The following is a 23,866-nucleotide window of genomic DNA, read 5'->3' as shown; positions in this document are numbered from 1 at the left end:
AAATAGGTTGCACGGTTAGAATGACACGAATCACATGTAAGAAGTTTCGTAATACTGTTTTCAGCTTGTGCTGTAGCAAAATCATCGGATTTTAAGTCGCATCTTAATTTTTTTTTTTTTTTTTTTTTTTTTTTTAGGGCTTTGTATGTCAAAGCTTATTTATTCAAGCAGATTTTCAACAGGCTAACTTGTTACGAAGTTTCCCCCCTCCGAAACATTGTTTATAGCATCTACACATCAGTAATCCTAAATTAATTCCTAAAATACGTTCGCTGACAGCGCTGTAGTGTGAAGCATGAAAGGGTTATCTATTCAACAAAAAGCTTCCAAATATAAGATTTCCAATTCTGTAGTTAATAAATTATCCTGCTGTTGGTTGAACATTCCACATCTTACGATGTACTGTGAAATTCTTAACGCAAGGTAGTCAGCGTATATGCTGCCGACACAGCTGCTTTGCCGTGTCAACAGAGACTGTAGCGGTCTTCATGACCTCCACAATGGAGTCCGCTATGTTTGAACAAGTCTCAGGTACTGTTGAGAAATAAATTATTATGAGCTATGCAGATGTAAAAACACGTGATAAACTAGCAAAATTATGTGCTCTCGTAAAATATTGTGCTCTCTCAGACTCGCGTGATTGATTAATGATATATTTTCAGGTGTTCAGCCGAACTGTTGTTTCCATTTTCCTTTACGATATTCCTACTGACTCAGTCGTCTTCAGGTGTTCCCGAGCTGTGTTATATCATCCGGTAAGTGTCTAGGAGAAGACTACTGGTATACGTAATGAAACTGTCGACCGAGGCCTGGACCCCTTGCCGAAACATTGCGCATAAAACATGGAAACGCCAGAACAACCAAAAATGTAGCATTAATAAAATACGGTCGTCCATTAAAACTGCGAAAATCGCATGGTAGTGCACTGCCTGCGTTACGGATACAGGGTTCCTGATTCGGTTCGCACTGTGAAACAATATTTTCGCTGTGCCTCATTACCATCACGCCATCACGAATTACCATCACAGTGATTACACAGGTACACTAAACACGTTGCTTCTCTGTCGAAAATAATTTCAATATCCTCAACGCTCCCAGAAGTATTGGAAGTTAACAACCAAGATGATTTACCCTGTGTACTAACGACATGTTTAGGAAAAGTAAGTATGTTTGACGTTTCTAGTTACATAATCATTCGGTATAACTATTTTTACTAAGAGTCAAAAGTGTATTAGTCTACAACAGTAACGGAGCAGTGCAAAATAAATGACAATACAGTATTGGTTAAAAACAGTCTTGGTTGCAATTTTAGTTTTTTTTTTTTTCAATGACGCGTTTCGCCTTATTTAGGCATCTTCAGGTTATCTAAATAGAAAACAAAGAACAAATACATCTACTTAAGAATGTCTATTTAAGAATGTATGTATTTTTAAGAATGTATGTCTATTTAATTAATGTATGTTTATTTAAGAGTGTATTTGTTCTCTGTTTTCTATTTAGATAACCTGAAGATGCCTAAATAAGGCGAAACGCGTCGTTGAAAAATAAAAAAATTAAATTGCAACCAAGACAGTTTTTAACCAATACTGTTAAGCACTGGTTTGCTGTTATGCCACATATGGACTGGAAGAATTAAATGACAATACATAACCACAGCGCAGTCTAGAGGAATCTATATAGATTTATGAATTGAGTGTGTTGACTTTAGAGGCTATGCCTATGAGTAGTGGCTGTCACTTCGTACCTACAGTAATACATTTTTTTGTTAGATGTGACTTGGGAATTGGTGGCTGTAATCTTTAGAGCTATCTGCAAATGTAGCGAAAGCTCCCATCGTCCACTAACTGACATGTCGCACCGATTCCTGGTGAAAATCTGTGCGGATAAATTTTCACTGCTCCAACTTAATTGCGCCCGTGATATCGGCGAGGAAAGATGTCTCTATGGTTTTTATGATATAGTCCTGCTGTTTTACGAGTATTTTATGACTTTTCCGTAGAGGGAACCGATTTTAATACTCTGCCAAAGTGTGCTACACTGCTCTTCATGACGGAGGCTACAATATCCCGCTGAATGGACCGCCAACGACCTGCAATTGCAAACACGTACCGCCGTGGAATTTAAAAAAGAAACGAAATGAGTATGTCAACGGACGTACACTGTGAATGCCCGACAAATGTATGTTTTGCTTGTCACAACACTAAATATAACGTCAGTAACTTGCAATTTAGTTTGGCTTGCGTGCATGCGTGCGCGCGTGCGTATGCGCGTGTATGTACGTGTTTGTGTGTGTGTGTGTTTCTTTTGTGTCTCACGTACATATTGGCAATCTTTTCGATATCTGAACATGGATTGACAGTGATACAGACAGTACGAAGTTTGCACTTGACGATAAGTCGCATCAGTGCATATGAGATAAAAGTATTGGAAGGCCACTATAACGAAATTCCACACCGGACTGAATTTGTCATGAATTATCACAGACAGATAGCAAATGCGTTTCGGAATGGTAGAGATTTGAAACAATAACCAGTTGTATACCGGCATAAAATTCTATCTTTTTTATCTTGTAAACCAGCATTTTGCGTCCAACTTTCCCTTCCCGGGAAAATCTTCTCGTGGAATCTACTGTTAACATGAATTAGACAACTATATAATGGGTAATAATCAAGAATAAAGATAATTTACTTCATTATCCTATTCAGCTATCATACGCTTTTCTCAAACATTTGTGCTTAGCGGTTTTCACCGAACAGTGTATTCAGGCAGACACTTCCGTTCTTGCTATTTCGCACGCACGTTTTCCTCCCAACTGTCCAGCAACGGGATCCTCATTGAGAAAGATAACGTTAAAAATAACTTTATTGCTGTATCCTTCTGAAGGCAAGTATTGTTGAGAAACATTATACAATAACAGTGACAGATACATAGTGTCCAGCATTGGAATGATGCAAGTGCTACGAGGAAGACACCTACAGCAACAATAAATATTGCCAGGAAGACATTCCTATTGGGATAAAACTAGTAAGGCCTTATCCACTTCGATAATTAGCCCGGTTACATTCCAATTAAACATCGACAGAGCAGCGCAGCATGCAGTCATACGCGACATTAGGCTCGGTTCTTACAGTAACCAACAGATCTTCGACAGTCGTCATGGAAGTAATTTCGGAAATCTATGCACATATATCAGGTGCGTTAAGACGCGCTTCATGTCCAACTTGATTAAATTCTCTCGAAATTTTATGAAACTACTATAGAGCATTATTCGCTCAGCTGATGTATTGTCTAGCAGACAAACATTATTGTTTCCAAGATCCCTTAACTGTAACACTTAAGCGTCCCTCGCTATTTGTTTGTGATCACCTTCATTTGAGTTATTAAGCATAAACGAACTCTTGAAACCACCACAAGCTGGCAAAGCAGTGCTTCATGCAGACTACGTACGAAAGGAATCTGGAGAAATCCTGAAATCCTCGGTATAACCAAAACGCGGCGTACCAGTCAAACACCAATGGTCTACTGGACATCTTGAGCCAACACCAAGTTGCTACGTCGTAGGATGTAGACCCAATCGAGGCATTTTTTTATTTGTTGTTCTTTAATAATTTGGAAATTTGTGGTAAGGTCTTATGGGACCAAACTGCTGTGGTCATCCGTCCCTAAGCTTAAACACTATTTAATCTAACTTAATCCAACTTACGCTACCACACACACACACTCATGCCCGAGGGAGGACTCGAATCTCCGACGGGCGGGTTCCCCGCGGACCACGACAAGATGCTTGAGACCGCTTTGGCTACACTGTGCGGCTACTTCAATAGTTAATGAAATTATAATGAAATCCAGGCCTTTAGCTGCTTACAGGCGTTGATAAATATCAACTGGGACAGTTGAAAAATGTGTGCCCCAACCGGGACTCTAACCTGGGACCTCCTGCTGATATGGCAGACGCTCTATCCGAATAGTTTTCGACTTTCCTTTTTTTTACCATTTTAAAGGACTGTAGGAGAAACAGAAACCTTTATTACTTACAAAACCATAGTACGTCCTTATGCATCATAACTGCCCTGGAAGGAACCTCGCTGCCGTCCTACTATGCAGCACGAAATAACAACAAAGTCAAAGTGGGCCCACCTGCGGCACCCTTAAAAAAGTATTTATAGATATTAAAACAAAATTTGAAGTACATCCATTTGCTAACTGCGCAAGTGTTAGTTCTTCCTAGGTCGCGTACTCGCTTAGTTGTCCATTACTTGGTCGGTTTCACAACGACAGCACCGCCACTCGTCTTTGCGCACCCTGCACACCCCAAGTATATGCCGGGTCCGCAAAAACCATTCAAAGGAAATTGGCATACCAATCCTTGTACTTTTGTAGCTGTAACAGTTTTGTGTGTCCATCTTGCAAGTATTGCCAGTAATCCAGTACGTTCAGTACATTCAGACGTAATGGACCACCCTACCGGTGATCCACGCCACAGCGTTCGTCTTATTGTAACCTCCCCCTCACTTATCGACCTTAATGACAGTGAAAAATTAAACCGCGTGTACCTAATGGAAATTTGGGAAAAGCAATCGTCACCGAGGTTAATTTGTCGGTAAAGAGGGAGGAAAGGGTTACATCTAAATGAAAGGAAAAATGCAAAAGAAACTGGTGGAAATTAATTTTGAAAAGGGGTAAAGTTAATAAAGATAGTAAATGTGCGGCCGTTACGTTAACAATTAACTGGCGGTAATTAGATATTTGAGATTTGGGGGAAATTACGGTCGCCAGTCCTAAGGACAATTACTATAGTAACTGAAAAAGAAAGGTTATAACACATATAATTAGCACTATAAGTGTGGCAACTGAAGGTTGACACGTGTAGTGTGAAAACTGAAAGTTTGTCAGAAGTAATAAATTTCGCTACACTCTGACTTAATTTAGCAAAAGAATTAATAAAACCGGAAAATCGAAAGTTAATTTAGTGACTGAAGTTGATAGTGAGCTTTCTTTCTGAAGCACATCGAAATTCAGTAAAATACGGTTAGTCTTGGACTACCTCAACAATCATTTCAAAAGCAACTTGACTCTACGCAATTTAGAAATAAGAGATTTAACTTTGAACTTGAATTAAATGATTCTGAACAATTAACAATAGTAAAATTTTGTACGTACCAAGCTGAGTCGCAGTCACAGGTAAGCTAAAATATGCTAACAAAACTCGCACTCTTAATTTGTGCTCGTGTAATCTAAGTATTGTAGCCAGCTATGAATACTTTAACTTTAAAGCAGTGAAATGGAATTATGCTGGCGTTTGAATTTCAACGACACTCGGGTTCATTTCGGAAAAGGAAGGGCCCCTGCTTGGTAATGCAATTGGGACAATGAGCAACAAAGGTTCATGCTAAGTAGCTGTAATTTTGTGATGCAACAATTTTAAAAGTTTGAAAAGCTGAGGTCTGCCATACAGTTCTAAAACTTTACGTGCTTCCAGTCTTCCTTGTTGGTTGATTGAAGGTTTGAAGCCGTCGATCGAGGATGTGGCGACAGTCACTCATTGTGGGCCGTCGCTGTTGCAGAAGCTGGATGTTGGCGCGCCTTCTCCTCGACACGGTCACCAGACGAAACGGGCTCTTGATGTGCGCCACCTAATGCTTCCCGTCCGCGACACCATGTCAGAAACTATCATCGCAAGTCGAGCGCAATTACATGCTGCCAAACCCCGAAAGCGCGGCAACTCGCGGGAGCTTCACACCACACACCTCCTCCACTCGCTACTCCAGCCAGACTCCCTCATGCTCTGCCCGCGCTCCACGCGACAGAGTTAATACTACCAAAGATCCTAAACACTTTCGTTCTCCACACGACCTATCGATGTATTCGTTCGATAGTATAGTTTTCCCTAGGCCAGACCCAGCGTATAAATACAAATAATCATTACACAACAAATCAATTATACATCGACATAAATGCATAAATATATATATATATATACAAATAGTAAAACAATTACAACATATAAAGGCACTGAAATGTCATATTTTCAGGTAACAAAATAAGGAAAAAATTTACAGTACAATAGATGGAAATAGGAGGATATGCATTTCCGTCGTTACACGTGCCCCACATTGTCTGAGGATGTTCGTGTAACCTAAACAGACTCAGAAAATGTCCCCAAAAGAAACAGCGGAAATGCATATGCTCAAAACATCATCAAAATTTAGCATTCGTCTAATTAAGCATAAATCAATTTTTAGACCATAAAAATTGAGTGGAGACAATCCTAATGTTATTCCACTCTGTCATCTTGCACAAAATAAAACAGGTTGACAACATATTAAAATTCATAGAAAGCATAGAAAATGGTTTAGCTATTCCAAAATCGTCAAAATTCCTAACAGTATCAAGAAACGTACTACTATTTACAAAATTAACCAGAGTACATGGTCATAAAAACAGGTAGATCAAAATACGCAAATTAATAATTAAATAGACTACACATTTTGTATAACCTTTTCATAATTAATATTCTCGTCACGAGAATCTATTTAACGCTAAACAAGAAAATAATGTACAGCAGATCGACAAAAACATAAATATTAACAGCAGAATTCTTTCACATCAGCTGTCCGGGAAAAAAAAAAAAAACAACTCCACTTTCCGTACTCGCAAGTACAAAGAATGCCGACAGCGGCACAAGAGCCAACAGCGGCACAAGAGCCGACAGCGGCTCCGCCTTGCCAATATTGTTGCGCCCGCCTGTGCGGCACGCTTGATCTCACTCGCCCTTGTAACGGCGTTTCCAGAACGTCCGTTTCACTGAATTCTTTCGGAAAAACTCACTCCCGAGTAATCTCAAGGAGTCCATAAACACTATCACAGTGGATAACTCAACACTGTCCATCATCACACGCATGTTCCAGCCTGAAACTTAAAACAGCGTCTAAGTACATCGGCAATGACTAGTAAATCACATATTTATGAAATCTTACAGCTATTTACAAAATCATATTTACATTCCTTAATCTACTGTGACTCAGCTGGAAACTTAAACTAGCAGCTTGGATTTTTCAGTTGATTAGATCATGATTAAATTGATTAAAATTAAATTGATTAATCAAAATTAATTACTTATTAATTACAACTTCTTTAATGACCTTGATCAGTCAAAAGCATGGCAATCTAGCAAATCGTTAAATCTTACACTCTATTTTACATACTGTACAAATTACCCATTGTATGGTATTAATCGATCCTAGGTCGGTACAATTTCAAGTCAACAATGTTCCGTATACCTAATAGTTTTCCAGAGCTTGGATACTCTAAGCAATAAGCATTTGTGTGAGGTGTACCAATGACTTTATATGGTCCATTATAAACAAACTTAAATTTAGAGATTTCATGGTCTATCTCGCTCGAATTCTCATGAGCTTTTACAAGTACTAAGTCTCCGATTGCAAACTTAGCAAAACGCGCTTTAGCGTCATGACGACGTATGCGAGCATCGGCTTTTAGCTTCATTACTTCTCTCAAACGATCTTTTTTCACACCAATACTAATGTCAATCCGTGGAGGGAATTTGATTACCTCTTCCAATTCACTTTCTACACTTTTGTCAATGCCGAGATTCCTCACGTTACGGCAGTTCAAATTCATACCTACGTCAATACCATCCGGCCAGTTAACAATGTGTATAGGCTGGTATGGCCTATGCACACCGTCTCCTGCCTCGTCAAAGCTAACTACTATTGTTTTATGTTGTGACGTACATGTCAAAGTTTTGCTTTCGCAATTAATCACTGCACGGTACTTTAATAGCCAATCTAACCCGATAATTACTTCCGTAGTTAAGTCTGGCACGACGACAAACTCTTGCTCAAATCGTGCCCCACATATCTCGAAGTTGACAAAAATCTGTTTTGTGACCGGTTTACTGGCCTTCCCAGTAGCACCGATAATTTTCACCCCTGTTACTGGCATAACTACGATGCCGGTAACTCAAATATTTTCCCAGATACAGCACCCAATTCTGCACCGGTGTCAATCAACACGTTTAGTTGTAGGTCATGCATATTAACAGACACTACTATCTGTCTACACTTGTCCTCGACTGTTTCTTTATTTTCCCACAGTAAATCCTCGTCTATATCCAGGTCATTCCAGAAAAAACCATCCGGCTTTGATCCTAAATCCGGTTTATCTGGCGGCTTTTTCAGCCTCTGTTCACATACAGTTTTAATTTCAACACGTCTGTCCTGAGGCTTAGACTGTAGCTTCGCCTCCAATACCGAAACCTTTTCCTGTAACTCGTCAACTAGTGAGTGTTGCTTTGCTATCAATTCACTAATTGTCACCTTCGTTGATTCCTCTTTAGTCAGAATGATCTCATCTGCCAATCTACCTGGAGAAATGTACCCAGTAGTGTCTGCAAGTACTTCCTCTAGATCTGCGCAACCCACACTGTTATCGTCTGACCGTATAATGTCAGCTCTAACCTCATACACGCTGTAATCTATGTGCTTTTCTACCAATCGTGTCCGGCTATCACTAAAATTTTCGTAATCTTTCTCCTTAATACTCTCGCAATGTTTAAACTGGAGGTTTGCGTCGGAAGGGTCGGCTACTTCTACCACTATAACTTTCGGTAAAGTCTGCCGGTTAGGGCCAAGACTTTCCGTTATTACTTCAACATCCAACTCCTGCGGGACGAAACACGACGAATCTTGCTCGTCCTCCCCATTAACATCAACTATTTCTAGTAAAGTCTGCCGGTTAGGACCAGAGCTTTCTATCACTTCACAAATACTATCTTCCTGTGGGACGAGACGCGGCAAATCCTGCCCGCGCTCCCCATAAACACTTCTCCCATACAGGCCCCTATAATCTCTTAGTTCGTCATATAAGCGACCGAACTGCCTTAACCAGACCCCATCCCTCTCTGCATCCCCTCGCTCGATGACGGACGTTTTATCCGACATCTGATCTCTCAACACTTGCGAATCATTCTTAAACTCAATCCCCAGTTCCGCTGTGGGTATTACAGCTGCCACTTTATAATCGATTTCCGGAACACTACTTAAATTGTTCTCACTGACAGTGAATGTACTTCCTACTGCCGTGTATACAGCTGATCTACTACTTGTGGGCGCACTCCTTTCTCCTAACACTGGCACACTCTCCCGCCGTTGATTATTCCACACGTAATTTTCATAACGACGACACCTGGGTTTTCTCCTGTTATTGGGCCGCCAAAATTTCTCCACGCCCGGTCGGCCCCTCACCGGCGCGGCTAATGGTTTCCCAGTCTCGTCCCAGCAGATACGCTCCCCGGATGCTGCTGAGGCGGCTGATCACACCCTCTGGCGTTATTACTATTCTGTGAAGCCCGTATCACGTTAGTATGATACTGGTTTCCGTCATTCCTGTTATTATTTGCATTGTACCGATTGTTATTACGGTCCGAACCATTATTGTTATTGCTACCATGGTTGCGGTATGCATTATTCCCATGGTTATCGTTGTTGTGGTTGCTGTGGTACCCGTTGTTGTTACCACGGGCTCTACCACTGTCGCGATTATTGCGCCAATTGTCCTCGTCCTCCACTCTTTCCAGGACATCATTTATTGTCCTGTAATTGCTTCCTACGTAGCGTTTTGTATCATCTGGAAGCTTCTTGTAGAGTTCCCAGACTATTTCGGATTCCGTGCGGCGATCACGCAAATATTCCAACTTGCGGATCCAGCCCTCACAAAACTCCTTCATCGAACCGCGCGAATTCGCATCGAAAGGCCCCGATACGACAAATTCGCGCCAGACACTTTGCTGTTTTTGCTCTGACCAGTATTCAGCCAGAAACAAATTTTTAAATTCGTCAAAAGTCAGGTTCGTAATGTTGAGGTTTAAGCCCCAACGCTTGGCATCACCAGCCAACACATCAATAATCGCATTAATTTTTCTCTCCTTAGTCCATGAACTGGGTAAAACTCTTTCACAATTCTTAATGAAATCCGTCGCGTGTATACCGCCTTTTTTCAAGGGGTCGAACCGCTCCTCTTTCGTCAACAATTCCGAACTATGTGCATAGATTGGCACATAGCTCTGTTTTTCGTCAAGTTTCTTTTCTAATTCCGACACTCTCGTAATTACTTGGCAAGTGGTTGTCGCAAGCGTTTCTACTTCCCTTTTTTTCTCTTCGCAGGTATTAGCCTGCTTCGTTACTTTGGTATCTACTTCGGATACTAAAGCCTTTAAAGTTTCCACCTTCTTTTGATCCTCTTTTTTCACTAATTGAATTTGTTCCGTCACCTTATTCTCGATGATCGGAGCAACTGATTCTCCTACACTTTTCTCGATTCTGCTAATTTCGGAATAAAAACGAGTATTTATGCTCGCAATTTCCGCCTGAACACCTATCATTTCCTGTTTAAGATTACCGATTTCGGTATTAATTACAACAATATCTTCTTTGATTTTATCAACTTTTGTGTTAACAACTCCAACATTGTTGATAACAACGTTAATAGCTTTGTTCTGATTGTCTAGCATCCGTTCAAATTTTTCAGACTGAGCTTCTTGCTTGGCAGCCTGACCTTCTTGCTTGGCAGCCTGATCTTCTTCCTTGGCCGATTGACTCTTGATTTCGTTAATCAAAACATTCAATAAATCAGTTAAATTCACGGAAACTACCGGTTTTACTTCCGTAGCGGCTTCCTCTATAATTGTCCCCCCGTATTCGTCATCAAGGGATTCAGATTTGATTTTCACTTCCGATTCCCAAACATTTTCTAAAGTTTGGAATTCCATTCTGCTCTTTGTTGCGTTTCGGCGGTCGCGTCTTTCATGCTAGCCGCCTGCCCCTGAACAATGGGTACCGCGGTGCGCGTTTCCCACTGTTCGACCGATTGTTCCGTATCCAAGTCTACCAAATTTTGGTAATTGTTGCCTTCACTCATTTTAATAATTCTCAATATAAATAACAAATCTCAAATATAATTAGGATTACTCCCACTACTTATTCTCGCAGACGTAACGGCCTGTACGTAACCAGTACTTTGTTACGAGATTTGCACCATACAAAATTCGTGTCCAGAACAACCTCAAATCCGAAGATTGTCCTGTCACCAGGTCGCCACGTGTAACCTCCCCCTCACTTATCGACCTTAATGACAGTGAAAAATTAAACCGCGTGTACCTAATGGAAATTTGGGAAAAGCAATCGTCACCGAGGTTAATTTGTCGGTAAAGAGGGAGGAAAGGGTTACATCTAAATGAAAGGAAAAATGCAAATGAAACTGGTGAAAATTAATTTTGAAAAGGGGTAAAGTTAATAAAGATAGTAAATGTGCGGCCGTTACGTTAACAATTAACTGGCGGTAATTAGATATTTGAGATTTGGGGGAAATTACGGTCGCCAGTCCTAAGGACAATTACTATAGTAACTGAAAAAGAAAGGTTATAACACATATAATTAGCACTATAAGCGTGGCAACTGAAGGTTGACACGTGTAGTGTGAAAACTGAAAGTTTGTCAGAAGTAATAAATTTCGCTACACTCTGACTTAATTTAGCAAAAGAATTAATAAATCCGGAAAATCGAAAGTTAATTTCGTGACTGAAGTTGATAGTGAGCTTTCTTTCTGAAGCACATCGAAATTCAGTAAAATACGGTTAGTCTTGGACTACCTCAACAATCATTTCAAAAGCAACTTGACTCTACGCAATTTAGAAATAAGAGATTTAACTTTGAACTTGAATTAAATGATTCTGAACAATTAACAATAGTAAAATTTTGTACGTACCAAGCTGAGCTGCAGTCACAGGTAAGCTAAAATATGCTAACAAAACTCGCACTCTTAATTTGTGCTCGTGTAATCTAAGTATTGTAGCCAGCTATGAATACTTTAACTGAACTTTGAAATTAAAGCAGTGAAATGGAATTATGCTGGCGTTTGAATTTCAACGACACTCGGGTTCATTTCGGAAAAGGAAGGGCCCCTGCTTGGTAATGCAATTGGGACAATGAGCAACAAAGGTTCATGCTAAGTAGCTGTAATTTTGTGATGCAACAATTTTAAAAGTTTGAAAAGCTGAGGTCTGCCATACAGTTCTAAAACTTTACGAGCTTCCAGTCTTCCTTGTTGGTTGATTGAAGGTTTGAAGCCGTCGATCGAGGATGTGGCGACAGTCACTCATTGTGGGCCGTCGCTGTTGCAGAAGCTGGATGTTGGCGCGCCTTCTTCTCGACACGGTCACCAGACGAAACGGGCTCTTGATGTGCGCCAGCTAATGCTTCCCGTCCGCGACACCATGTCAGAAACTATCATCGCAAGTCGAGCGCAATTACATGCTGCCAAACCCCGAAAGCGCGGCAACTCGCGCCACACCACGTGTCAATTAACGGCTGAATGTTTCCGTTCCACCCTGTTCCGGGCGATCTGTCGAAGAATCAGATGGTACTCGTCCTTCCATGTTGAGTGTCGGGACGTCGGTAAACGCTCTCGAACGTAGCTGCGTTCAACGATGAACGTGCGCACATACGTTAACGGGGACGATATATGACCGACACTGACTGCAGGAAGATGCGATTTTGGTGGTAGTTCTTTGCTGATCGTCCCTGTAACCGAGTGATTCCTGCTGCGCCACCGTTTTCGCATAGTATTAATATACATGGCACGTACCTTCTCGTGCACGTTCACTAAACCAACGCCCCCTTCTCGCGCTTGGAGGTAAACGTGTTGTACTGTACCTTAAAGAGCTGTCCCAGGCTTACATAGTACCCAAAAACCTCCTGAATCCTCATGGCCATCGTGCGCGTCAAGAGGAGAAGGTGTGTTAGGTGGCAGATCATGGGCGCGAGGTTGACGAGTAACACTCGCTGCCGCATATCCATCGACCGTAGGGCGTTGTACTGACGTGCGGGCTCTGAGTAACAGCCGTCGGTAGTTGTCCGCAGCCGTTCCCACCGTCTCCTTATGAAAGGTGATGCCTAAACGTCGGAGGGTTTGCACCACAGGTAAGGGTCGTTCCGTTCATTGTTCTAGTCCTCACCCCACATGCATAAATTGTGATTCTGGGAACTTGACCTCGCTGCCAGCTGCCATCCCACACTTCTGTAGCCAATCAAGTGTTGATCGTGTCTCCCCCTCATTCCGGACTAGGAACACAATGTCATCCGCATATGCGCTACATTTGAATGATAGACGCCGCAGGGAGGTTCTGGTAAGACGGCGGCCTGCGAGGCACGGTTCTAAGGCGATCGCATGTAGGAGGATCGACAACGGGCAACCCTGTCTTCTTAAGATCTTAAAGTAATCTATTCTCCCTCCGTTGATCACCATCGCTGGTCTGGCGTCGTGCAACAGCCGCATGACTGCAGTGGTCAATAATGGCGAGACAACCGCGCGGGATTAGCCGAACAGTCTAGGGCGTTGCAGTCATGGACTGTGCGGCTGGTCCCGGCGGAGGTTCGAGTCTCCCTCTGGCATGGGTGTGTGGGTTTGTCCTTAGGATTATTTAGGTTAAGTAGTGTGTGAGCTTAGGAACTGACGACCTTAGCAGTTAAGTCCCATAAGGTTTCACACACATTTAAACATTTGAACAATGGCGAGACACCCATCCTGTTGATCACCACCGCGAGGTAGGCATAGTCTACGCGATCAAAAGCATGATCGAAATCTACAAAAGCAACCAGTACGCTCCCTCGCCCCCCCCCCCCCCCCTTTCCACCGGTAGGATGCATGCAGCCGCGAGGGCGACGACGTCACGATAGCCACCCAAGGCTGTGTGGATATTACTGATGCCGCCAAGACAAGTCTGATCAGCATGTATTCGATACGCCAGCGACGTTTTGATACGACTGCCCAGTATGCGCATGAAGGTCTTGTAGTCACTATTAAGGAGGGTCAAGGGGCGAAAATCACAAAGCCGTTTGCCACCATGGGGTTGGGCATTGGAATCATGAGCCCTTCCGTGAATTTAATGTGAACCGGTCACAAGCGCAAGGTAAAATTCCGTCTGGACTGGGGCCTTGTTAGGGGCACCTCGTGTAATCGCTTCCTCCAGCTCCTTACACGTAATTGCAGATAACAAGTCCGCTTCCCCGTTCACACGCGTCGCGTCTGGGATCTCTTCCAGGAAGTTCCCCAGTTCCCTCTGACCCTCCCCGTTGCTCGCAAAGAATCTGCTAAAATGATCCGAGAAAGCCTGTGATAGGCCCTTTTGTGTTGAAACACGACGGCCATCGTCGAGATCGATCTCATGAATTAACGTCCTTCGTCTTCTTCTTCTTTCCTTTATCACATACTGCATCGAGGGAAACTCGTTGGGCAGGCAATCCTGCAACCTCGCGAGTATCATCAGAGCCGCCATCCTTAGCGTCGCAAGTTGTACCAGTTTCGCCTTGACTCGGTGGATGGCCGTTTGGAGTTCTGGTGTAGGTGGTTCAGATAACAGTTCCCGGACAGCCGTAAGGTAAAAGTCAGTGGTCGTGCGCTGCAATTGAGAAATCTCCTTCCCGTAGCATATTAACGTCCTCCCTAAAGCTGGCTTCGCGCACTCAATCCACCACTGCAGGACAGAACCGTAAGAATTTTGTCGACGGAGGCAGCCATGCCACGCGTCCTCCACCATGCGTCGGCATTCTGCATCACGCAAATCGGAGACGGTCATCTTATAATTACCCCTCCGTCTCCATACATGCTGTCTATCAAGGTTAACCGTACAGATATATGCCTCATGGTCTGTAAACGCTGTCGGCCATATTTCTGCGTCCACCGTCGAAATCGCTAACGCCCTTGAAACGTAGATCCGATGCAAACGGCTGGCGGAGAGGCTCGTAAAAATGTATATCCTGGTTGTTCGCGTTACTTCAGGTCCCATGTATCGACTAATTCCATCCCGTTGACCAGCTCCCGAAGTTCTTGGCTAGGAGTATAGTTAGGATGTTGGTCCTTTTTGTCGAGCACACAATTAAAATCTCCGCCGTGTATGCAAGCATCGTATCGTCCCCCGAACAATGGTGTAACCTCATGGGCGTAAAAATCTGCTCCGTCCCTTCTCTTATCCGAGCCTGACGGTGCGTATATATTGATCAAATGTGTTCCACCTATGGTCACGACCGTACCACAGGCAGAAGGCAAATACTCTACTTCGTCTGCACATATCCCTTCCTTCAATAGTACCGCTGTGCCATCTACTCCCTCGTCACACGGGGAACGGTAAATATCGTAACCATGAAAGTCCGAGGGTGGAAGCACCCGAACTTCCTGCAATAGCGTTATGTCTAAATCTACAGCCTTTATCATGTCTCTGAGCATTTTGATTTCTACCGGCGTCCCAATGCTACTGATGTTAACAGAGGGTATCCGAGAAGTTTGTTGTATGTCTGTCAACGTAAATAGGGCACCTTACGGTCACTAATTCTTCCGTAGACAAGCTGCTTTCTTTCTAACGTCCACCGCCGTCCACTCTCTGCCGTTATTCCGGTCTTACACCGGGAGAGTGTGTGGGAGCAGTTCCTCCGGCATCATCTGTTCCCCAAGGGGGTGAGTCTTCCGACCAGTCCCCAGGCGTCCCATCGTTGTGCGTCATAGGCGCCGTTGCCTCCTCAGTAGCCTGTTGCCGTCGATCGAACTCCTCCGCTGTTTCTGGAGAATCGTCATCGGAAGGTCGTGTCGCTGTCCCGCTGGCCACCCTTGCACCCACGCTAGGCAGTTCTTCTGTATCCATGGCTGTCTGCTCTGTACCCGAAACCGCCTCAGAATTGCCTGCTAGATCAGATTGGTCGTTCTCCTACGTGAGGTGGCGCTTCTTCCGGCGTTATGGTGATCGCTGTTTTCGTTGCCAGGCCTCGGAATCAGAGGTCAGCACGATCTCTGGTTGTTCGTGAGGGTCGTCGGAATCGTGCGCCGTCGTATTATCGACGTCTGTAAGTGTCTCATCTGAAGGATCCGCAAGCAGCACCGAAGAGAGGGCGTCCTGTGACTGCTCCAGGCGGTCCAGCGCAACGTCGTACTTCCGTGGTTCGCCACGATCTGCCGCTGTCTGTGTGTTTCGGTACGTTTATGGCTCGCGGGCTACGTCATCGCGTAATGCGGCGACATGGGTCATGGGGAGCACAGTCGGATGCGGTGTGAGGAGTGGATCATCCCGTGGCAGCTGTAACAACCTTCGTTGAGAACAGTCAGGACGTACGTGTCCCTCCATCCCACACCCAGAGCACGTCCTTGGTTGTCCGTCGTGAAGACAATCGCCCTGCAACCAACGATGGAAAAGTATGACGGAACGTGTTTTCGGAGTTAGATCTGTATTTGTCTGACGCCACTGAGGACAGGACACGTTTTGAAACTCGTCCATTTTTCAGCCACATGGGATAGGACCGTTCTGTAAGGACACAGAGCGTCTGTCACAAATTCTTCTGGCACTTCGAATGGAAGCTCAAAGACGCGGATCGTTCGTAGACCCATGCCTGCGTTTTCAACTGTAACCGCTCCAACATTCCCGTCCGAATGACAGAAACGAAGTCCTTGTCGGTGTCGAAGTAGTAGTTCGTCACATGCCACTACATTGATGAACTTGACATAGACCACGCTGCTCACTATAGATAAGTGTATTTCAACTCGAACGTCAGGTTCGATTTTTACCTCGTCCCGTAAATAACGTTCGATCTCGTAAGCCTTTGGTCGAGCATATTCGTTAAGAAAACTAAATTTTAGTGTCGATTAGTGGAACGACAAGGCCATGATTCGTTCTATGTATTACTGTGGCACACCACTACACTTTTAACGTAAAGACCTCTCGCGCAGGCGTGCTGCAGGGACGTAAACACAGTCCGAAGCGCTGCGCCGCTGAAGGCTGAGTGACTGAACCACCGAGGAGACAGCGGATAGTGCGAGTGCAGGGACTTATCTCTGACATACTCCACGTGAGACCCACATTTAGCAACGCCTGTAAGCAGCTAAAGGTCTGGATTTCATTATAATTTGTCTTCGAAAGCTGCAGGATCGCCAGTGGTATCTGTACAGATACAAGTTTCATATTCGTACTTCAATAGTTGGTCCTAAAGTTAGGTCCAGTACACGGCTGGTAAGTGCTGCGTTAAATCGTGGTGTCATGTGAACTGCTGTGGTTTATCCATTGTTTTGCTGTGGGTCATGATAACTGTACCTGTCCATTGCGCTATCAGTGATAAAAGATCATGAGACTGTGTACACTTATCCAGCCTATTCATCATCATCATCATCATCATCATCATCATCATGAACAGTTTCCAATCTCAGGCTGCGTCTGGAACATAAGTCTCGCCTTTTGATTCCGTTTTCGCACCATATTTCTGTGTTCGCTCAGGTCCAGTCCTCGTCTCTTTTTTCAACACATTCCTCCACACCCTTCAGCTGTCTACCGGTTGGACTCCCTCTTGGTCGTTTCCTTCGCATCTCCATTTCATGTTTCTTCTTGGCAATGCTGTTGTCTCCCATTCTCTTTAAGCGTCCGCACTATCTTAGCCTTGATGTTTCTATCTTGCTCCGGAAGGTTTCCTCTTTCACTATTTTGCCTACCCTTTCACTCCACATCCTGTCTCTCCTTGTTGCTCCTATCCTATTACTTAGGAACTTCAGTTAAAAGTACCCATGTTTCAGATGCATAAGTCAGTATTGAGATGTAGTGACTTCTATATATTATTATTATTATTATTATTTGGGACGCCTTTGTTCCAAACCAGGCTCCAAACACTTCGCAGGAATGCTTCTGCCTGTCAGGCCTTTCACAGATATCTTTCTAATTTCTTCCCAAACATCTTACGTTTTCCATCTTCTTCAGTTGTTCGCCTCCAATCTTATTCCAGCACTTAATCTATCTTTCCTTCTAGTTTTAATCAGGATCTCACGCTCCTTTACGTTAAATTTCATTCCACACTGTCTCACAGTTTCTATGCAAGCATCGAGCTGTTCCTGAATTTTCTCCTTCTTGTTTCCCCAGAACATTAAGTCAGCGCTAACACCATGGCTTTCAACTTGTCTTCACCAGTTATTTTCTGCCACTTTAGTCACCATTTCATCCAAGACTACAATTTCACAGACCGGCATACGATTAGTGAAACTGAACAGTTCAAACTTCTCGGTGATCATACAGAAGTAAACTGTAGTGGAAAGCCCACATTCAGGATCTTGTTCAAAGACTTAATGGTACCATTTTTAGTATTCGAAGGTATCTGAAGTAAGTGATCGTTCGACACGAAAAGTAGTCAACTTTGCTTATTTTCATTCAATTCTGTCGTGTGGTATTACACTTTAGGGTAACTCTTCCAATTCTCAAACGATATTTTTGGCTCAGAAACGTTTGTTCAGGCAATAAGTGATATATATATATATATATATATATATATATATATATATATATATATATATATATATATACTCCTGGAAATGGAAAAAAGAACACATTGACACCGGTGTGTCAGACCCACCATACTTGCTCCGGACACTGCGAGAGGGCTGTACAAGCAATGATCACACGCACGGCACAGCGGACACACCAGGAACCGCGGTGTTGGCCGTCGAATGGCGCTAGCTGCGCAGCATTTGTGCACCGCCGCCGTCAGTGTCAGCCAGTTTGCCGTGGCATACGGAGCTCCATCGCAGTCTTTAACACTGGTAGCATGCCGCGACAGCGTGGACGTGAACCGTATGTGCAGTTGACGGACTTTGAGCGAGGGCGTATAGTGGGCATGCGGGAGGCCGGGTGGACGTACCGCCGAATTGCTCAACACGTGGGGCGTGAGGTCTCCACAGTACATCGATGTTGTCGCCAGTGGTCGGCGGAAGGTGCACGTGCCCGTCGACCTGGGACCGGACCGCAGCGACGCACGGATGCACGCCAAGACCGTAGGATCCTACGCAGTGCCGTAGGGGACCGCACCGCCACTTCCCAGCAAATTAGGGACACTGTTGCTCCTGGGGTATCGGCGAGGACCATTCGCAACCGTCTCCATGAAGCTGGGCTACGGTCCCGCACACCGTTAGGCCGTCTTCCGCTCACGCCCCAACATCGTGCAGCCCGCCTCCAGTGGTGTCGCGACAGGCGTGAATGGAGGGACGAATGGAGACGTGTCGTCTTCAGCGATGAGAGTCGCTTCTGCCTTGGTGCCAATGATGGTCGTATGCGTGTTTGGCGCCGTGCAGGTGAGCGCCACAATCAGGACTGCATACGACCGAGGCACACAGGGCCAACACCCGGCATCATGGTGTGGGGAGCGATCTCCTACACTGGCCGTACACCACTGGTGATCGTCGAGGGGACACTGAATAGTGCACGGTACATCCAAACCGTCATCGAACCCATCGTTCTACCATTCCTAGACCGGCAAGGGAACTTGCTGTTCCAACAGGACAATGCACGTCCGCATGTATCCCGTGCCACCCAACGTGCTCTAGAAGGTGTAAGTCAACTACCCTGACCAGCAAGATCTCCGGATCTGTCCCCCATTGAGCATGTTTGGGACTGGATGAAGCGTCGTCTCAGGCGGTCTGCACGTCCAGCACGAACGCTGGTCCAACTGAGGCGCCAGGTGGAAATGGCATAGCAAGCCGTTCCACAGGACTACATCCAGCATCTCTACGATCGTCTCCATGGGAGAATAGCAGCCTGCATTGCTGCGAAAGGTGGATATACACTGTACTAGTGCCGACATTGTGCATGCTCTGTTGCCTGTGTCTATGTGCCTGTGGTTCTGTCAGTGTGATCATGTGATGTATCTGACCCCAGGAATGTGTCAATAAAGTTTCCCCTTCCTGGGACAATGAATTCACGGTGTTCTTATTTCAATTTCCAGGAGTGTATATATATATTTATTACTGTCGTTTCTTGTTAACAGTATCAGCTTGTTCCCAAGAATTAGCAGCTTTCACTACTGAGTTAATACTAGGGAGAAATCGAATCTGCGTTTGGATCGCACTTCCTTGACTCTTCCGCAGAAAGGTGTGCAGTATACGGCTGCATCCATTTTCAATAAGCTACCACAAGAGTTCAAAAATCTTAGCAGTAATCCATGCGCTTTCAAATCATAACTGAAGAGTTTTCTCATGGGTCAATCCTTCTATTCTGTCGAGGAGTTCCTTAAAAATTTAAGCTCATTCCTATGTTACATTGTTGATTGCGTTTATTTAAAGTCATGGATTGTCTTTTTTGGGTTCATAAACATTTTATTTTATGTATTATTATTTTTATCTTGTAATTTCATGTACTGACACGTTATATGACCTTGAAGAGTTGCTCCTCAGTTTGGTCCTGCGAAACTAGACGTGTAAAATAATAAAAAAGAAAGCCACAATGGAGAGGTGGCAATGCACTACCCTGTTTCACATTACTTATTCGCCGGAACCAATCATGTCCATTCCTTTCCCACCTTCACACAACACTGACTTCCACAGTACATCTCCCCCACTAAGCTTGTTGTCTCTTTTTCTATACCCCTATTTTCTAGTGCTTTCCAGACCTTCCTTTGCAGGCGCTATCAACTGCCTTTTCCATGTCGAAAATTCCATCGCAAAATCTTCCCCAGTCTCATAATGGTGCTTCTGGAGCTACCTCACCGCAAATACGAATAGAGGTCAACAGTTGATCTCTCAGGGCTGAAGCTAATAATGGATCAATAGTCAGGGAACAACAAGAGAACCCTGCGTATTAACTGATTGTATTCTTATCTGATTTAGAGATGGACCATACAGTCGTCTTGACAATCTATTACGCCTGTCTGCCCGCCATCTTCACCTAAGACTGCTGTTAAATCTCGCCAAATGTGATTCATGTATTTCACATTTAATGGTTCTCACTGTAGGTTATACACAGTCCAGTCATAGTAACGTGACCTCCGTGTATGCTTGACGTCAACGTGCAATAACCGCTCACAGACGGCAGGTGACAGCTTTAGAAGTGGAGGGGCGGATGCGGGCAACAGTAAGTCGTTGTCCTAATGCGGAAACGGAGCTATTTATCTGACTTTACAAGGGCATGAACATGGGTTTTCCGAAAAAGTGTAGAAGCATTTCCGAAATGGCTAATTTCGAAAGGCGTTCGAGCGCCGCCGCGATTATAGGATACCGTGAGTGGTAAATTGGAACTGTCCAAACCCGGCGGCGAGGTAACTGCGGTGCACCATGGGCCAAGGATGACAGGGCTGAACGGCGGACGCAGTGATGTGCACGGGAGAACAGACGTGCAACTGATGAGCAACTGACCGCCCTCATGAACCAAGGGGCTACCAACAGTGTCTTTTCGACGACCGTTCAGCGAACGTTGCTGCGTGTGAGCCCGCAGTGGTTACTGCACCCATGCTGACTGCTATTCTTCTGTGACGAAGGCTGGAATCTGCACTCAGATATCACAACTGGACGTCCATTGAATGGCGACAGGTGGCCTTTTTAGATGAACGCTTTCTATGCTACATCGGACAGACGGCCATTGGTGTGCAGGGCGTGAAACCTCTGAAAGGAAACACCCTGCAACAGTCGTCGGAATGGTGCAGGCCGGATGTCATTCCTCGGTAATCTCGTCATTCTGCAACGCACAGTGGATCACTAGAAGTATGAATATATCCTTGGGGATCATGTCCACACCTAAATGTAGTTTGTCTTTCCTCGACACGATATCATCTACCAGTATGAAAATGCAACGTGTCACATAGTTCCCAGTATACGTGCGTGATCTGAAAAGCACCAGGATGACTTAACCGCACTCTCCTGATTGCAAACTCCCCAGACTCGTTATCAGCTTGTGGGTCCAAAATAGAAATGTGCGTTGGCGTCATTGGCCGGGAGGCCCCTTATGGGGCAGGTCCGGCCGCCTTGGTGCAGGTCTTATTAAATTCGACGCCACGTTGGTCGACCTGCGCACCGGATGGCGATGAAATGATGATGAAGACAACTCAACACCCAGTCCCTGAGCGGAGAAAATCCCCGACCCAGCCGGGAATCGAACTCGGGCCCCTTAGAACAGCAGTCCGTCACGCTGACTATTCAACTATCGGGCCGGGTGGGTCCACCATGATCGAGCTTTACGAATCATGGATCCTCAACCGAGCTGGGCACGACTGTGGAGTCTGCATTGCTCCACAACCAACTCGGTGCCTTCCAGAAGCTCACAGGCTCTCTTCCTGGACGTATCACAGCGGTCCGCTCCGTAAAAGATGGTTATTCAGGCTTTTGACAAATGGTCATATTACTGTGACTGGACAGTGTACTAATAGGAAGAACTGTTCGATTAATGAAATGTTGAACAGTCAGTGAATCTTCAGCCAAACACCAGTCAATCTCGCATTGGGGATGTTGGAATTGAGAACATTCGCTAGAGTATTATTATTTTATTTTCTGATCTTTCGTTCCCGAGTCATAGTTTGGTGAGCTGCGAAGAACATTCTTGATTACAGCTACTACCGCAACAGGTATTATGGTCCCGTCATTTGGCACGGACATTTTGTAAGCCAAGGAAAACAAAAGTAGTAACGAAGTAAATAAAAGCGAAAAAGAAGCCATGAACCGCGTTGACTCTCTGTGGTGTCAAAGGCCGCCGCCATTCAGGACATGAATTAATTTCGGTGATGTTTAGGAAACACCGTTCTTACCAGGAGGTGGCTTCAAGACGAACCGCTGAAATATTCTATCAATATGATTGTTGATTTGCCTGTGGACATGACAGGAATGTAGTGAATGATAATGTTTTTTAATACTGTCGTTTCCCACAGTAAAAGAATGATGTCACTAAAGCCGTCTACATTTTCAGTGAAGACTGCCTGCCAACCACATCGCCGTCCATCCAGTCTGCACTGGAAACCTGGAGATATCTCAAGGGTCTTACATTACAGTGAGTAGTCCCAGACTTCGAGTTGTGTGACTGTGGACCTACAATTTGATGATTTTCACAAAACCATTCTTAAAGTACTTGCTCGAACATACCGTGTTTGTAATCGACCTCGCTTTTGCTGCAGAAATACACCAAAGCTGCACTTTTAACATTTAGTTCCTTTTTCTCTGTACTTCTTACGGGGTTTTAATAGTAATAAACTGTTGTAGTAACCAATCGCACTAGCGGCATATCAATTTTGATACTGTATGCACCATATCCTGGAAAACGCTGTTGCAATAAAAGAAAACAGTCTCTTGATATCGAAATCACAGCGAAACTCGATTAGCTTGCAGTGTACTTTAATAGCTTTTTAATAGTGCAAAAATCATAGCTGGCTGCCACCTGTACGTATTACTGCTAAACGCACTCTTAATTAGTATTTCACGAAAACGTGGTTTAAAAATGGTTCAAATGGCTCTGAGCACTATGCGACTTAACTTCGGAGGTCATCTGTCTCCTAGAACGTAGAACTTATGAAACATAACTAACGTAAGGACATCACACACATCCATGCCCGAAGCAGGATTCGAACCTGCGACCGTAGTGGTCGCCGGGCTCCAGACTGTAGCGCCTAGAACCACACGGCCACTCCGGCCGGCACGAAAACGTGAAGCATTGCGTTGATTCTATGTAAGCTATACTGCATGAGTACTGTGTATCATTAAAAAGAGGTTCATATAGCTGATTTGGATCAGTGTGTATAAATTAAAGAACAGTGCGCTATTTTATAGTTGAGACAGGCAAGCTAATCCTGTGCAGAAGCCTCACGCTGATATTAATAAACACTGGTCTGAGACGCCATCCAGCCCGCGTGTGATTTTTAAAGCTGTTTGTCACGTTCGAGAACACTAATGGTGGGCTTGTCCAATCACTGATCCAAATAACTTGATATAATAATGCTTGAAATACGATTACACACAGCATAATATTTTTTCCCTTTGAGGGACACATAGTTCAGGCAAATGAGGATTTTTCTTTTTAAGT

Source organism: Schistocerca nitens, chromosome 4, assembly GCF_023898315.1.
Source record: "Schistocerca nitens isolate TAMUIC-IGC-003100 chromosome 4, iqSchNite1.1, whole genome shotgun sequence".
Taxonomy (NCBI): Eukaryota; Metazoa; Arthropoda; class Insecta; order Orthoptera; family Acrididae; genus Schistocerca; species Schistocerca nitens.
The sequence above is the reverse complement of the archived record's forward strand: the minus strand, read 5'-3'. Positions refer to the sequence as shown.